This window comes from Pan troglodytes, chromosome 10 (genome assembly GCF_028858775.2).
Source record: "Pan troglodytes isolate AG18354 chromosome 10, NHGRI_mPanTro3-v2.0_pri, whole genome shotgun sequence".
Classification (NCBI taxonomy): Eukaryota; Metazoa; Chordata; class Mammalia; order Primates; family Hominidae; genus Pan; species Pan troglodytes.
The window spans coordinates 137322478-137340361 of NC_072408.2; the positions used below are offsets into that span (position 1 = coordinate 137322478).

Genomic DNA, 17884 nt, shown 5'->3' on the forward strand with positions numbered 1-17884 from the left:
TAGCTGGGATTACAGGTGCACTCCACCATGCCCAGCCAATTTTTGTATTTTTAGTAGAGACAGGGTTTCTCCATGTTGGCCAGGCTGGTGTCAAACTCCTGACCTCAGGTGATCCACCCGCCTCGGCCTCCCAAAGTGCTGGGATTACAGGCGTGAGCCACTGCACCCGGCCTGGGTCCCTGTCCCATTGCTCCTGGACTAGAACAGTCTCCTGGATGTTCTCAAGGGCCAAATCAGTCTCCTACTAAAGGAGAAAGTGGACTCAGAGTGACAAAGATGACTCAGAGATTTTCACGAAGACACACAACCAAAGAAAAAACATCCCAGATGTTCCAGGTTAGGAGCCCAGACGATTCTTCCTTTGTCCTGATGAAATGCAAGATGAACAACAGTTCCCTCTTACGCGATTTTTTTTAGAGAATAATATTCAGCTGCAACCCTGGGCTGGACACTCACCTTTCAGTCAAAAACTAAGCCTCACGAATCCCAAATGTCTATGTGTGTCATCCTTTTAAACTTTCATAATTTTTTTACTAGGAAAAAAAAATGTTTAAAGAGGGAAATTGCTAGTAAGTTGCATGGTTGCCATCTCATACCAGTGTTTCCTAGCTGTGCCTATACTTCTACAACCTTTTGGGTTTCTGGCCAGCAGGTAAGAGGATTCCCTAGGTTGTAGGAAATTCTGACCCATGCTACAGCATGTGCTCATGGGTCATGAACTTAATGACCTACTAGTGCCCAGCTCCAGAATGTCAGGTACTAACAGGGTTTGAGTGATTCTCCAAGACCTGCTCACCACACACAAACACAACAGCACATTAACAACCCTGGGCATCAGATCCAGACACTGGACTGGATTCTATTCTCTAAAAAAATCTCATAAGAGTGAACTGTTCTTCACTTAGATCCAGACACTGGACGCATTTCTATTTCAAAATAGATTCTTGTGGCAGCAACAGTGGCACCACGTGGAAGAGAAGCTTGAAATATTTGGCATCAGCTACTCAATGTGACGAAAACCTTGAACCTCAGACCTGCTACAGGAACAGTGGCCCAGTGCGGGGAGGAGGGAGCTTAACAGGCACCTCCTAACCCAAACAGAGAAGAAATTTGAATTATTTTTCTGAAATCAACAAAAGGTTAGTTTTGCAGCTTCAAAGGCATCAAGCATATTCTTTGCACTATGTCTTGGATCCCAGCTCATCGGTTTCCTCCCACAAGGCTGCCTGCCTAAGAGAATCCAATTCAACACTCCAGACAGCCCAACACCACAGTTTGCACCTAAGAACCAATCATTTCCACACAGGGAAAAATGCTGACACTGCAGTCTCTTTGCATTCATAATTAAGAGCTCTGAGAATTAATTTCCATCTCTTAATCAGTGCTACTGAAAAGGATTTTGCAATTCCAAGCAAGAATCAGATAGGGGAATTGCTGATCCCCAAGTGTCTCCAGGGATCCAGAAGGACACTGGTGTTTCTGCAGGTTTGCATTGACAAGCCTACCCATGAGTCTGGAGGGACAGTTGAATACTTCCATCAGCACAAAGTCACCCCCACACCTTCAGCCTCCCCAGCTACCACAAAGATGCTCGGCCCAAGAGACAGTCTCTGGGGACTGCCACTCCCTCAATGCCTCCCATGCAGGTAGCCAGCCCAGGCACTTGGAAGGAAAGCCAAGCTCTGCAAAGCAGGCTGCAGGACAGATCTGGGGTGCCCCTGCTGCCTCTCTCAAAGCACTGCTATTCCTGTCCATGCCGGGTGAGCTGCTGGGCTCCCTCAGACACCCATGAGAAGCAGAAGCAAAGGCCAGCTCATTTCCTGTGCCTTGCAGCCTTGTTTAAAAGGCCAAGCTGAGAAGACAGCAGGGGGAGAAATTCAAACCTCAAGCAAACAAACAAAGTGGTTTGAATCCTGTGGGAGCAGGGATGTCAAGCTGCACTACCAGCCATCCAGGAAAGGAGGCCTTTGCCTCTGTTGTGAGGGCTGAGCGCTGGGACCCCCACCTCCGCCGGCCCTTGCTGGCCTGGTCAATGCCTGCAGGGCTCAGCTCCAGCACCCCCATCCCCCGACAGCTGGCATTGCCTCTCCAGGTGCAGGAGCCCAGCTCGGGAGTGGAACGTGTACACATGCAGCTATTTTAGTCGTAGGAAGAAAGCCATCCCAGGATCCGACCTCCCTGTGCCCAGCTCCCCACCAGCCCTGTCGTCAGCCTGCACTGGAGGCCTGAAGCACCCCCATCTTTTTTATATTTTTCCTCCTATTTGAAGAAAAATACTCCTGGCCTAAGAAAGTCACTAAGCCTTATGATGCATTCAGACCTCAGTGTGAGTGAGTTTAGCAGAGCCTTTCCTGCAAGTGTAGGTTTGGAAAGTGGGGGCTGGTGGAAAAATGGGGAAAGCATACTAATTGGAGGGTCAGGATATATTAAGACACTTTTTTTTTGAGACAGAGTCTTGCTCTGTCGCCCAGGCTGGAGTGCAGTGGCGTGATCTCCGCTCACTGCAAGCTCCGCCTCCCAGGTTCATGCCATTCTCCTGCCTCAGCCTCCAGAGTAGCTGGGACTACAGGCACCGGCCACCACGCCTGGCTAATTTTTTGTATTTTTAGTAGAGACGGGGTTTCACCATGTTAGCCAGGATGGTCTCAATCTCCTGACCTCGTGATCCGCCCGCCTCGGCCTCCCAAAGTGCTGGGATTACAGGAGTGAGTCACTGTGCCCAGCCTAAAACACACCTTTTTAAGAAAAATTATGATAAAATACACATTACATAAAATTTACCATCTTAACTATTTTACATGTAGGTATTTCAGTGGCATTAAGGACATTCGCACTGTTCTACAACCGTCACCACCACCCATCTCCAGAACTCTCTTCCTCTTCCCCAACTGAAACTCTGTCTTCATTAAACAGCATCTCCCTATCCCCCCTCTACCCAGCCCCTGGCACCTCCATTCTACTGTTTGTCTCTATGGCTCTGATGACTCTAGGAACCTCATATAAGTGGAATCAAACAGTGTTTGCCCTTTGGGACTGGCTTATTCACTTAGCAAAATGTCCCCAAGGTTCATCCATGCAGTAGCGTGTGTCAGAGTTTCCTTCCTTTTCAAGGGTCAGTAATATTCCATTGGACGCATATGTCACATGTTGTTTATTCACTCGTCCATCAGTGGAAATGTGGGTTATTTCCACCTTTTGGCTACTATAAATTTGTAACATGTACATATATCTATTTGAGACCCTCCTTTTCAATTTTTTTTTTTCTTGAGACTGAGTTTTGCTCTGTTGCCCAGGCTGGAGTGCAATGGCATGATCTCGGCTCACTGCAACCTCAACCTCCCAGGTTCAAGCGATTCTCCTGCCTCAGCCTCCCAAGTAGCTGGGATTCCAGGCATGCACCACCACACCTGGCTAATTTTTGTATTTTTAGTAGAGATGGGGTTTTGCCATGTTAGCCAGGCTGGTCTCCAACTTCTGACCTCAGGTGATCCACTCGCCTCAGCTTCTCAAAGGGCTGGGATTACAGGTGTGAGCCACCACACGTGACTGCCTTTTCAATTCTTATACCAGGATTGGGATTGCTAGATCATATGCAATTTTATTTTTAATTTTTTGAGGGAATTCCATACTGTTTTCTATAGTGGTTGCACCATTTTACATTCCCAGCAACAATGTGCAGGATTCCAGTTTCCCTACATCCTCATCAACACTTGTAATTTCCTAAAAAACATACCTTTAAAAAATGGCCAGACAGGAAGGCAAGAAAATAAGTGTCAAATCAAGACAACTCTAATTTTTATATTTAATCACTAGAGCTCAGTTATTCCTTGAAATATGCATGGGCAAAGCTGCAAAATTAACAGCTTAAAACAACCCATCATTCAATAGATGTTGACTGAGCACCCACTATGCATCCTTTGAAGGTACAGGAGAGACAGTCATGGATGTAACAGCAAAGCTCTCTGCAATCCCAAGCCCACATTCTCGTAGGAGACAGACAAACACATAAGTGAAGACCCGTGATAGACTAAGATAGCAAGAAAAGACACAAAGAACATGAAAACAGGTGTTGTCACATAGAGAAAAAAGGGATGGAGGGAGGGCCGTTAGAGCAGACATTAGAGCCATGAATCCTCACCAGGAGGGACGCGTAACCTGAGGGTTGAAAGGCAAGAAGCTCCCAGCTGTTGAAGATGATGGAGTGGAGTGTTCTAAGCAGAGACAACCATCAAATGCTGAGACAAGCTTAGGGATCCAAGGAACAAAAGTAAGTCAGAGGTGGACGGGAGGTAGCAAGATGGACAGGATGGCAGCCACAAGGAGAAGCCTCAGTTTTATTTATGGAAGGCATTGGAAGGGTCAGAGGATTGCATGACCCAGAGGGCATCACAAGATCACTCCAGTTGCCATAGGGAAAAGACCACAGGATGACAAGGGAGCTAGACAGGCCAGTTAGGAAATGGCTTTGGCATCTGGGAAAGAGAAGATGACCACAGTGGAGAGGAGGGGGAGGAGAGCTGGGGCACGTCTGGTGCTGAGATGGGTGGTTGGTGCGCTCCATGGTTTGAATGCATCCCCCAAATTCCATGTGTGGGAAACTTAATCCTCAACAGGGCAGTACTGAGAGGTGGGGCCTTTAAGAGGTGACTGAATCATGAGCACTCTGCCCTCATGAATGGATAGGTCCATTCATGGATTAATGGATCAATGTGTTAATGGACCAGTGGGTTATCAGGGGAGTGGAACTGCTGGCTTAATAAGAAGAGGAAGAGAGTCCTGAGCTGGTATGTGAGCACACTCAGTCCCCTTGCCGCGGGGCGCCCTATACCACCTTGGGACCCTACAGAGTCCTCATCAGCAAGAAGGTCCTCACCAGATGCAGCCCCTCAACCTTAGATTCTCAGCCTCCATAGCTTAAGAAATAGATTCCTTTTCTTTATAAAGTACCAAGTTTCAGGTATTCTGTTATAAGCAACAGAAAACAGACTCGAGCAGCGAGTTAGATTCAGATGAAGAAAGAGCAGCGCCCAGGAGGCCCCATCATGGAGGCTCAGGCAACCAGGAGTGGCCACACCATTCACTGGGGAGAAAGTGGTTTGGGAGAGTGGGCACCAATGGGTTTGTTCTGCCTTGCTGTTAAAGATACAGGTGCCTAATAGACTTCCAAGCAGAGATAACCAGCAGACAGTGGATGAGACATCACTGGGTGCCTCACGTGCTGGTCATGTGAAGAAGTGAGAGAGACCTGGCTCAGCCTCTCAGGCCACCTTCACACTGATGTTCAGTGATTCTTCCCTGCCCCTTCCCAGTTGTTCCTCCCTGGCCCAGCCCCCTCCCTCCAGGGCCCCAGATGGTCTGTGGACAGTGGTATCAGCTACCTTGTCATGCTGCCGGGCCCTTGTGGGAAGGCCTGCATGATGGGATCTCAGGAGATACTCTCCCTGGGTGGCATCCTTCAGTTCATTTTCCTAGGACAAAAGGAAAGGACATGTGAGATGGTGCCCCCATGTTTAGAGACTTGGTAGAGTGCAGTGGTTAGGAGCTCCAATGTGGTAATGAGACCCAAGGTTGGGCACTGATTCTGCAATCCATAAGCTGTGTATGAGTTGGGACTGATTTCTCTCTTTTTTCCAAACCATAAGTTTCCAAATCTACAAAAGGCAATCATGTTATATTATACGATGATTAGAATATAATACAATAATACATATTAATCACTTAGTGTCTGTGTCCTAAAAAAGCAACGGAACTTCTCGCCAATTGGAGTTGTTAATAAGCTTTGACCCATCCCTTTTCCCGTGAACACTGCTCCAAACATACAGCCACAATAAACAATAGAGAGAGAAAGTTTAGAAATATTTAGCCACTCAAAAATAAGATAAAGCTTTCTAAGGACTAAATGGCTAGACCACAATGTGGTGAGTGGAACTTCTGGAACCTTCTAGATTCAGAGTCCAAAAATAGGCAGGGAGAATTAAGAGTCCAGCTTTTTCAAGATATCCAAGATTCAATGTATTCCACATAAGACAAGAGACATGAACTAAGGTCACCACATGACCTGAGGCAACAGTTAAGCCCCCAAAGAAAGCTGAAAATAATCCATCACCTCCGCCTAGAGCCAGAGCTTTTATGGGGTCATACACCTAGAGAGGCAAGAGGGAGAAGACTCATTTTTAGGCTCAGATTTAGGACTTGTCTTACTCTCTACTATCACCATGGCACAGGAACTCGGAGCTGCCAATAATAAAATCTAATTCAAGACTGAGATCACCTAGGGTGTGGTACAGTAACTACAAATAAGTAAGACAGGGAGAGTGAGCACAGAGATGGGATTAAGAATCTCTCATTCAAGATGAGTCTGAAAAGAGAAATTCCAGAACACATAAAGAGAACTAACCCTACTAAAGAGATCTCATAAACTTAATAATCAGGATAAATTTACTCCAGAGGAAATAAAAATAATAAAGCAACCTGAAAAGGACTTCAATAAGTTGAGAATCCTAAAAGAAGGAATGGCATCCATTCCAAAAAGAAGAGAAGCAGAAGGGATAATCAATGACTCACAGTGGAAGGCAGCTGGAACCACACCAGCTACCAGCTGTCAGGCTGAGAACTTCTCTTTTTCCCAATTGTTCAAGTTTGTTCTCTGTTCACACCCTAAATAAATTAATACTGGTGGGACACCCACATCTTGAATTGATCTGGTTCATCTCTGTTACAATATTTCGAGTGCTCAGAGTCTAGGCTCCATTCACACATCAGAAAAGCAGCAAGAAACCACGTGGTTTCAACACTTCCCACTAGAAGAGAGGCTCCTCCTGGCCATTTTCAGCTTCCATTTTTCAGTCAACCTTCCTTTTTTCTTAGCCACAGTCATAATGAGCTCCGCTACTCTGTGGTAGCTACATTTTCACAGCAATAAAACACAGCGAAGGAACCCAAACATAAAAGACGGTGGTGCTTTGTTCTGGGAAACAATGATTACCCAACCTTAGGGAAAGTGATTGATAATGGAGCAATTCCCTTCTGTCTTCTGAGATGGTCTGGATGGCATAACATTTACTGTTGCCTTTCTCAAGTAAAGCAGATCATAATGTAGTCCCACACTGGTTGCTTGAGAGAACTGCAGACTCTTCAGCATGTCCCACATGGGGGAATCCCTGGAGGTCTTAAGGGGATGGGATGGGTGTACTAATCAAGATACCTGGCTGCTGACCTCAGAGACCAACATGCCCCAAGGTAAACTAAGGCAGGAATAGCTCAGAGAATTTGAGAACAAGAGACATTTGAAATAGGGGTTAGATTATGGGTTCTGAGGTCAAATTGCCTAAATACAAATGGGAGCTCTCCTTAAATGTGACCTAGGACAAGCTGCCTGGCCTTTCTGCACTCTCTGTGACTTAAGGAGGTAAAAGCTGCAACCCTAGCAGATGTTGTGAGGATTCAAGGACATCAATCTCACGGAACACAGAGCACATCTTACTGCACAGGGTCAAGGCTCAAACAAGTGGCCCCTTCCCTCCTGAAGGCATTGCAATGACTGCCTGCCTCTTCCACGTTCTGCCACCACACAGCCACCTGGTTCATGCCATCCGCCTCTCTCTGCATCGCATTTAGGAAGAGTGAATTGCAAGAAAGGAGCACAGGGAAGATAAACAAGGCTGGTCTTTCACCCAATTTTCTGGTGGTTATAGAAATGCTTACATCTATTTATTTTATTTATATTCCATCTTAGTGATTCAAGGTCAGTTGCTTATCTTGATGAAATGAAATCAATCTTTTCAGGAAAAAAGCTCAGGATCTAAATCCTGTCCAGGAAACACCAACCCATGATATCCCCATGCAAAGGGAGAGAAACATCTTCGTCTCTTTCCAATGTAGCTTCCCAAATTGGTCCAAGCGTGAATAGGCACTTCAGATACCACTTACTATACTGGGCACACCCTACCCTTAAAAAGCCAGTCCAACACTCTGGGAAGCCAAGGAGGGAAGATCACCTGAGGTCAGGAGTTCAAGACCAGCCTGGTCATGGTGAAACCCCGCCTCTACTAAAAACACACACACACACACACACACACACAAAAATTAGCCAGGTGTGGTGGTGGGCACCTGTAATCCCAGCTACTCAGGAGGCTGAGGCAGGAGAATCACTTGAACCCGGGAGGCGGAGGTTGCAGTGAGCTGAGATCACACCATTGTACTCCAGCCCGGGCAACAAGAGTGAAACTCCGTCTCAAAAAAAAAAAAAAAAAAAAAAAAGCCAGTCACAGGGAGATCTACTTGAAACTAACGACCCCCTACCTCACACTTCAAGAATCACAAAAAACTTAGCCAAGTGCCAAAGCCCTTCCTACCATGATGGTAAAGGAAACCCATTCAGTGACACAGACAGCCAGGTAAAGGCACAAAGAAAACAGCAAAGGTACCAGCTTGAGCCTTCTCATACTATGAGACTTTATTTGCCAGATTATGAGCATCCCACGTTGTCCATGCTTACCCTGAAGAAGCCCAGAGGTGGGCATGGGGACGTGTGGTTCCACAAGCAGCTCAGCAGGGAAGCCGGCATTGGTCCCCACTGTCCCCTGCAGTGGCAGGCATGGATACCACCCTGACATGCATGTGTTTGCAGGCCTTGGGGGGGGAAATCAGAAAATGCCTACCGCTCACCCTTCTGATCCTGTGAAGATGCTGAAAGGCAAGATGGCTTAACCTGGAAGGCCTCATAACTGACCCTGTGTGCTACCAGAGCTGTCCACACAGGGAGGTGGACACTACCCCAAACAAATCAAGCCTTTCTGAATCAATCAGCACCACTGAAGAAATTTTGCAGGAATACCAAGAAATGCAGATCACCTATGTGCTGGTTGCACGCTTGAGATCAGAAGGCCTCCAAATGTGGGCCTGGAATCGCAACACAACAAAACGAGAGTCCCCCAGCAGCCGGCACCGGTGGCACTAGCCGTGACAGTCCCCAGGAGGAGGAAGAGGAGGATTGGGGGCATGGGGGGTCTAATATAATCGACACTCTGATTAACAAGCTTTTCTACAGCCTAGGGGGAGGCACCAGCACGTCAGTCAGATCACACAAACGCACGCGCGGTCCCACACCACAATGTAACTGACACACTTGCTGGGTTCCCCCATAGTGGGGCTTTGACGCTGTTGAGTACTGACCACATCTGAGTGCCAGTGGTCGAGTGTGATGCCTCATGCCCCCTGCCTAGTGACAGGAAGCCCATGACTCCCACACTGCTGGGACCCTGACGGGGAGAACTTTCTGAGCTCCAGCTGTAGGCACCACCCCCGTCTTAGCTTCGTGACCTGAAATAACAATTGTGAAAAGAGAAAACCCAGCTTCCAGATATCTTCTTGCTTCTTCAGAAATGCAATGGCTTTTTTTTCCGGGGAAGGACACGTAAGCATTGCAACGGAATCGTTTCAGTCTCTAATCCTTCGAGGTTAAAGCCACACAAAAGAGGGTTTAGGGTTTCCCAGCCAGTGGATGCCCTCATGAGACAGAGCCTACCCTGTAAGAATCAAAACACACAGTCTGTGGAATTTAATTGTCTGCAGCCACAAAAAGGAAGGGCACTTCCTTACTTCCACTTATGCCCATCAGAGCATTCTGGGATCGGATGTGAGGACTCCTAGGGCCACGTGCCCCTGAAATCCCCCTCCCAGGGCAGCCACAGAACGTGCCAGTTAAGGAGATATTTTAATCCATTAATATCCACTAACACATTAAACAGGAAGAGCCTTATTTGATTTTCTAGCTGCTGTGTTGCAAAATCATGGGCAAAAAGTGAATTCTAATGAGGATGAGGGAGGAAGGAAAAGGGCCAAGGCAAGCCTTTCAAACGCCACTGCCCACAGGGAGAGCCGTGTAACACACTCAGTGGACAGGGCCAGAGGTGCTAGAGGTTCGGGGAACGTGGCAACCGGCCAGCCTAGGCCCCAGTCTTAGAGGGCAGCTGCGACCCTGTCCCTCCTGCAGGTGCCACGTGAGGACGGGAACTGGACCTGACAGCTGTCTGTGTCTTTAGGAGCTGGGACACTGGGTTTCCATCCAAAACATCCCTGTTTGGATATGGTGGCTACTAACTCAAAACACACATACCATGGGCTCCTTCCCAAAATAGACACATCTACAGGTGGGATTCGACTTCAAGGTGGGGCGCTGCGTAAAAGCAGCTGGATTTGTGCAGAGTCCAAGTGCAGGTGGGGTGAGGGGAGGTGCAGGGAGCCCCAGGGAGGCACGGACTTCCTGTGTGCAGGGAGAGGAGGAGGAGGTGGGTTTCCACGGAGGATGGCCCACAGTGCCTGAGGCTGTCTCCCTGCCTGCTATGGACTGAATTGCGTCTCCCCAAATTCGTACTTTGAAGCCCTAGCCCCCAGGGTGACTCTATTTGGAGATGGGACTCTTAGGAGGTAAGGAAGGTTACATGAGGTCATGAGATCCTAATCCAACAGGGGCCGGGGCTTTCTAAGAGGAGGATGATCTCGGTCTCGCCCCCTGCCTCTCTTTCCCCCTCTCTCTCAGTCTCACTCTGCCTCTGTTTTAGTTTTTCTTTCTGCCTCTATGTCTATCTCTCTGTTCATTTTTCTGGCTCTGTCTCTATGTCTCTCTGCCTCTCTGTCTCTGTCTCCACGTCTCTGTTTCTCTGCTTCTTCTGTCTCTCCCAGTCTGACTCTGCCTCTCTCTCTCTCTCTGCCTCCATGTCTGTCTGTGTCTCTGTTTCTCTGCCTCTCTGTCTCTATTTCTCTGTGTTGGGGGGGGGGTTTCTCTGCCTCCATCTCTCTCTGTCCCCTACCCACTACCTGGCCATGTGAGGACACAGTGAGAAAACAGCCATCTGCAAGTCAAGAAGTGGCTCGCACCAGGAACCGAATCAGCCAGCACCTTGGTCTTAGACTTCCAGCCTCCAGGACTGTGAGAGAGGAGAGCTCTGTCACTTAAGCTGCTCGGTCTGTGGGATCCTGCTATGGCAGCCTGAGCTAGTGTATAGCCTCTGCTAAAGCAACGAGACATGGACAGGAGCCTTCACAGTGTCTCCCGAGACAGCTCAAGGGCTCGTCAAGGAAGAAACTGGGTCTTCTGAAGACACCCCCTTCCCCATCAGGAGCTCCAGTTAAATCCCCATTTCAATGGACAAGGTGGCCACTTCTCTGGGGGAGAAACTGATAAGAGAAAGGAAAAAGCACATTCTTTCAATAAACTTGTCAATTTTATTCATTTCAATAATCCCTCCACCACCACCACCACAGAATGTGTATGTGTCAGTACCCGGCTCAGCAGGGGGCCCTGAGTGAGTGGGTGAGGAGCAGGCTCTGCCCCCAGCCTTGTGGGTGCAGCAGACAGCGCGGGGCATTCTGGGTTGAGATGTCAGGAACGCCAGTTGCTATGGGGAGAGGTGAGAGGAATTCTCGGTATCTCCTGATACAGGTCTGGTCTCAAAGGTGGGGAAGAGGGTCCACCCAGCACAAATACATAACAAAGGCATGTAAGGGCACAGCAAGGCCTCTGGTTCTCAGGATCTGGCATTCATGCTACAGGATTCAAAACCATGAACATCCAATCTCCCGGCCACACTGGACAGGCCCCAGCAAGACGCTTCCTCGCAGCCTCTGCTCTGCTGGCCTCAAAGAGGTTGCCTCCAGATGCCGGGGTGGTGCTCCCAGCCCTGGAGATGGACACTGCTCCTGAGTAGGGCAGGATTTGGACATGGGAAGCTCCTCAGTGAGAGTGGACATGGTAATTAACCCATCACGTCTTTCTGATCACATTCCCGGTGGGAATGCTCAGGGGACAGGTCCCCACATGGCCCAGAGCTCAGGAAGGAGAGCCTGACCCAGACCCAGATGTGAAAGTTGCACTGATACCGACACCACTTTGAGTCACAGGAGGGGAGGAGCTCTCAGCAAGATTAAGGAGCAGGAGACAGAGCTGGGAGAAGCCCAAGCATCACAAATGGGCATGAGCCGTTCCTGTACAGTGCAGGGCAGAAGCAATGGGAAGCCAGCTCCAGGCTTTTCTAGGAGCTGAGTGACCAGAGCCTTGAGAGTGGGGACCAGCAGGTCAGCTACTGCCCAGAAGCCAAGCAGCATTGCGGGCATCTCTGTGACCTCCAGGAGAGGCTCTGGTGATGGGATAAGCAGAGGGCAGCATCAATGGGTGGGAGATAAAGAGGAAGAGGGAGGAGATGCTTTTTTGCAGAGTGCTGGGTGAGAAGAGGAGCAGAGAGACAAGGTCATGATTAGAGCCTCCTAGGGGCATGGATGACTAAGGAAGGTAGAGAATGCCCTGGAGGCAGTCACAGAGTCAGTAACTCCTCCTTCCTCCCACAGGCGAGTGGAATGTGGGTAGCTGCCGGGAACAGCAGCCCTCCAGGAAGCCCAGTCAAGGCTGAGGGTGGTAACGTTCATGGGGGCATTGGCAGGTGCAGATGGACACATGGGGAAGGCATGAGGGCAGCAGAGAGAAGGACGGGGCACTTGGGGATGAGATCGTATGGGGGGAGATGACCCAAGGGGCTCATGTTGGATGATGCAGCAGCTTTGATCCCCTGGGCTTCTACGCTGGGCCAAGAACCAACATAAGCTCTTTGCTTTCCTCCTCTTCTTTGTGAAATCTCATCCAGTCCTCTCAGCACTGCCATGTGGCAGACATTCTTGCTATCTTGCTTGTCAAGGGAAGAAATGCAAGCTCAAGGAGGTTAAGTAACTGAGCGAGCAGCCTCCCCCGAGCATGTGGAGGGGTGGGACTCAAGCCCGGGCTGTGCAGCTGTCAGGTTTGAGACCCCCTCCTCCCTGCCCCAATTCGCCTCTTATTCTCCTGAGGAAGAGCATCGTCCAGCCACTCCCTTGGTCCCAAGGCCCAGAGGAAGGTTCAGAAATGCCTCCGGTTGGCAGGGGTGGGGGGTTCTGGAAGGCCTGGGGTATCTTCCCTTGCACTAGAGACTACAGATACAGTCTTGGGGGCCTACAAAAATATTTCCTGGTATTTTTAGTTCCATGACATCTAAAAGAATATATAAAGGAACAATTTTGTACCCTATTCAGGACGAAAGCCAACATCTACATTTGGGTTTGTGGGCCCTCCCATGCCGGCCTGAAGAATCACCGTATTGACTGTCCTGAGATGCTGAAAGACAATGAAAGGTAACTCCAATGGTGCTTTTGTGCTCAATGAAAGCCAGATGACTTCTACAGGCTCAGGCATCAAAGATCTTTCAAGAGTTTGAAAGAGATCAGTGGTAGGGATTGAGTCAACTTCCAGCCAACTGTACAAAGGCATTAACTTTACTTATAAGAGGAAATGTGATTTAAGTTAAATATCATATGACACATTAAGTCACAGCGAGTTTGGGTTTTGAATTTTATTGGTGTCTTAAAGTTGTTTCTCTTTGATCTGCTCATTCATTTTGGCCTTATGGTTTAGAAAAGCCATAAAAATTTTATAACCAGTTTTATCTCTGGACACATGTAATTACATTATGAATTATAAATATATAACCATATTATGCTCAAACATAGACTATATAGTTATAATATACAAGTCTGGTAGAATAATATTATATAAGAATGATGTAATTATCAATTATAATAACGTATAATAAAAATAATCTAAGTCAACACTGGAGTGTGCTTGGTAATATTTTTTCTTTCTTAAAAGGCTTCATAAGTGGTTCTAGCCTAAAGGCATGGGTGGGAGACTAAAGTGAAGGAAGGGAAGGGAAGAAAAGCCGGTGGTGGGAAGCCTGGAGAGGGAGCCTGAACTAAGGAGAGAAGGAGAAACCACAGGGTGGAAGGCGAGTGGTTGCTGCTGTCCAGGGTCCTGATGGTCACTGAGCCCTACTCCCGCCCGCCCCTTGAGGTTAAGGCCGAGGGCAGTCAGCTAAGTCATCCCAGGGTGTGGAGGGACCGTTGGGACTTGGAGGACCTGGGTTTGAAGCCTATCCTAACATTGACCAGATGTAATTTGGGGAAAATTATTTAGCCTAAGTATTCTTGGCAATTTAAATGAGATAATTCATATAAATGTATTTTTCAAGTTGTAAAGGGCAATTTGAATGTGAAATATTATGCTAATAAAGGGACTGGCACTAAAACAATCGCTTCTGGTTTCCCAGTGTTGGGGGAGGGTTCTGGGGGAGGCTGGAGAGAGCAACTCCAAACTTCTCAGTTCCCTTCTATTTTCAGAAATTTGCTTCAACCATGACTGATACATGCTATTCCTGATCTGTTTGATATTTCAGCATTGCACATATGCCAATAATGCAATTGCAGGGAAGCACATGGTGCTATTTAAAAACTGTGTTCCTAACACAAGTTAGAGACAAGCTCAAGTGGAAAAATATAATACATGAAGCAGATTCTCAGGTGAGTTTATGACATTTACATTCACCTTTTAAATAAGGCTTCTCTCAGCTTCTGCACAGCAAAAGAAACTATCGTCAGAGCAAACAGACAACCTGCAGAATGGGAGGAAATTTTTGCAATCTATCCATTTGACACGAGTCTGATATCCAGAATCTACAAGGAACTTAAACAGACTTACAAGAGAAAAAAAAAAAAACATGAAAAAGTGGGCAAAGAACATGAACAGAAACTTCTCAAAAGAAGACATTTATGTGGCCAACAAACATATGCAAAAAAGCTCAACATCACTGATCATTACAGAAATGCAAATTAAAACCACAATGAGATACCATCTCATAACAGTCAGAATGGCGATTACTAAAAAGTCAGTCAAGAAACAACAGATGCTAGCAAGGCTGTGGAGAAATACAAACACTTTTACACTGTTGATGGGGATGTAAATTAGTTCAACTGTTGTGGAAGACAGTGTGATGATTCCTTGAAGACCTAGAACCAGAAATATCATTTGACCCAGCAATCTCATTACTGGTTATATACCCAAAGAAATATAAATCATTCTATTATAAAGATACATGCAAGCATATGTTCACTGCAGCACCATTCACAATAGCAAAGACATGGAATCAACCCAAATGCCCATCAGTGATAGACTTGATAAAGAAAACATGGTACGTATACACCATGGAATACTATGCAGCCATAAAAAGGAATGAGATCATGTCCTTTGCAGGGACATGGATGGAGCTGGAAGCCATTATCTTCAGTAAATTAATGCAGGAACAAAAAACTAAACACCACATGTTCTCACTTAGAAGTGGGAGCTGAATGATGAGAAGAGAACACATGGACATAGGGAGGGGAACAACACACACTGGGGCCTGTTGGAGGTTGAGGGTAGGGGAAGGGAGAGAATCAGGAAAAATAGCTAATGCATGCTGGGCTTAATACCTAGGTGATGAGTTGATAGGTGCAGCAAACCACCATGGCACATGTTTACCTATGTAACAAACCTGCATGTCCTGCACATGTACCCCATAACTTAAAATAAAAATGTCTCTCAATAATTGTACTTCATCAACTTACATGTATCTGCAATGCATACTCTTACTTCCAAGTGGAAAAGAAACATAGTTAAATTTATATTTGCTTCATATTGGTCAGTATAATCAGAACACAGGCAGCCCCAAAGGGAACTCTTTTCTACCAAAACAATGGGGTTGAACTTAGGAGAGAACAATTATGCCACACAGCTGAGGAGGTCAAAAATGGGAACCCTCATATATTTCCAGTGGAGACGTAAAATGGTGCAGCCACTGCAGAAAACAGTTTAGTGGTTCCCTAAAAAGTTCAACAGACTCACTACATTACCCAGCAATTCACTCCCAGGCTTATGCCCAGAGCATTGGAAACAGGTATTCAAATACTTATATACAAATGTCACGGCAGCATTATTCATAATAACCAAAATTCAGAAACAACCCAAGTGTCGATTGATGGATGAATGGATAAGCCAAATGTGGTCCGTCCATAAAGTGGAAGATTCTTCAGCCTACAGAAGGAATGACGTGCTGATTCACACCACAACAGGGATGAACCTCAAAAAATGACATGCTGATTCATGCCACAACAGGGATGAACCTCAAAAAATGACATGCTGATTCATGCCACAACAGGGATGAACCTCAAAAAATGACATGCTGATTCACGCTACAACAGGGATGAACCTCAGAATGACATCCTGATTCACGCTACAACAGGGATGAACCTCAAAAACATCACACTAGGTAGACAAAGCCAGACACAAATGTTCACATGTATGATTCCACATACATGAGATATTCAAGATAGGCAAATCTGCAGAGACAGAAAGCAGATTCGTGGCTGTCAGGGCTGGAAGGAGGAAGGAAAGAGGAGGGGCTACCTGGCTGGTACAGGGTTTCCTTTGGGATGATGAAGATGTTTTGGAACTAGATAGAGGTGATGGCCGCACAATGTTGCAAATGTACTAAATGCCACTGAATTATTCACTATAAACGGTTAATTTTATGTTATGTCAATTTTACGTCAATTTCTTTTTAAAAGATACCACCCAACCTCCCAGCAAAAGAGTCTGAAGGGCTATAAGGCATCAGTCCCCAACATTTTGGGCACCAGTGACCAGCTTCACGGAAGACAAGTTTTCCACAGACTGGGGTGGGGGGAATGGTTTTGGGATGAAACTTCTATCTCAGATCATCAGGCATTAGGTTCTTATAAGGAGTGTGCCAACTAGATCCCTCACATGTGCAGTTCACTCTCCTATGAGAATCTTATGCTGCCACTATCTGATAGAAGGCAGAGCTCAAGCGATCATGCTTATTCGCCTGCTGCTCACCTCCTGCTGTGCAGCCCAGTTCCTAACAGGCCACAGACCTGTGCTGGTCCATGGCCCAGGGGTTGGTGACCCACACTATAAGGGAAAAGAGACAAACCTATATCCCAACAGTATGTTTCCCTGGGTGTCTCCTGTTGAAAGAATCTCACCTGAGTGCCACTCTGGTGTGTAAGGACATCCATTCTTGGGACAGTGGAACCTCTAAACACAACCAGCCACTGCATTTGGTTCTCTACCAATCAACAACAATCTGCTCCAATACTAGAGAGAAAACTTCACCAGGGGAACTTACCGAGACTTGATATGTTCAATATGGCTCCTTCCCTAGGGATTTGCAAGGGTAATTTTTTTCTATATGTGATTTTGGTATAATGTATTGACTTTAGAACTAAACCCCTGCACAAAATGTGACTCTACCAAATGCTTGTTCAGACTATATAATGCATAGTAATTTATAAGCTATTTTCCCCTAACTCCCAAAAAATGACTTAAGAATGCTTATACTAAAAATATTTATATAATAAGGCAGCTAAGAATAACAATTTTTAAAAGAAAAAGGGGACAATATATAGAAAACCTTATACCAGGAAATCACATAAAAAGGGTTTTTACCTATTGACTGAACATTACATTTATGCTCTAAGCTTGCCAGCTGCTAGTGCCTGAGGGAAAACCTATCAATTATAACTTTATTAACATGAAGGATGTGCCTCCTAGGATTCTGCCACAAATGACAAAGCAATGAAAAATATTTGATTGCCTTTTTTAAAAAAATCACTTGCTTTTTCAAGAGCTGATTTATGAGAACTGCTGCAATATGGTACTGCTCCCTAAAGAGCTTCTGTCTTCTCACCTTCTCCTTCCAACCTAGGGGTTTTTCTTCACCACACTTCAAATTCTTGAGCAAGGCCACATTCAGTTATATGAGCAACTGAAACTGGTGGTTCTGCAAGCTGGTCCATGGTGCAGATTCAGGCTGTGAACTTGGACAAATTGAGCAGCTCTTCATGTTGCCTGCTCATTCAAGATGACCATGCTTCTCTCCCCAAGGACTGATCACTTTGATTGATGACCAATTGAATTTGCCTTATGTACAGGGTGACTCAGAGACCTCCAAGTATTAGAAAATGT

At 46.5% G+C, this 17884-nt stretch overlaps 1 protein-coding gene across 20 annotated transcripts in view; it reads right to left on the reverse strand.

The window, feature by feature from the left end:
• The window catches only part of RIMBP2 (RIMS binding protein 2), a 321527-nt gene that overhangs the window by 117334 nt on the left and 186309 nt on the right, over nt 1-17884 (reverse strand). For 14 of the 20 annotated variants that reach the window (XM_024348152.3, XM_024348148.3, XM_024348150.3 and 11 more), the window contains one exon: nt 5379-5468. The exons of the other annotated variants lie outside the window; for them this stretch is intronic. The gene's annotated coding sequence lies outside the window, so the exon portion shown is untranslated. The remainder of the gene's footprint in view (nt 1-5378; nt 5469-17884) is intronic. 20 annotated transcript variants of the gene reach the window in all.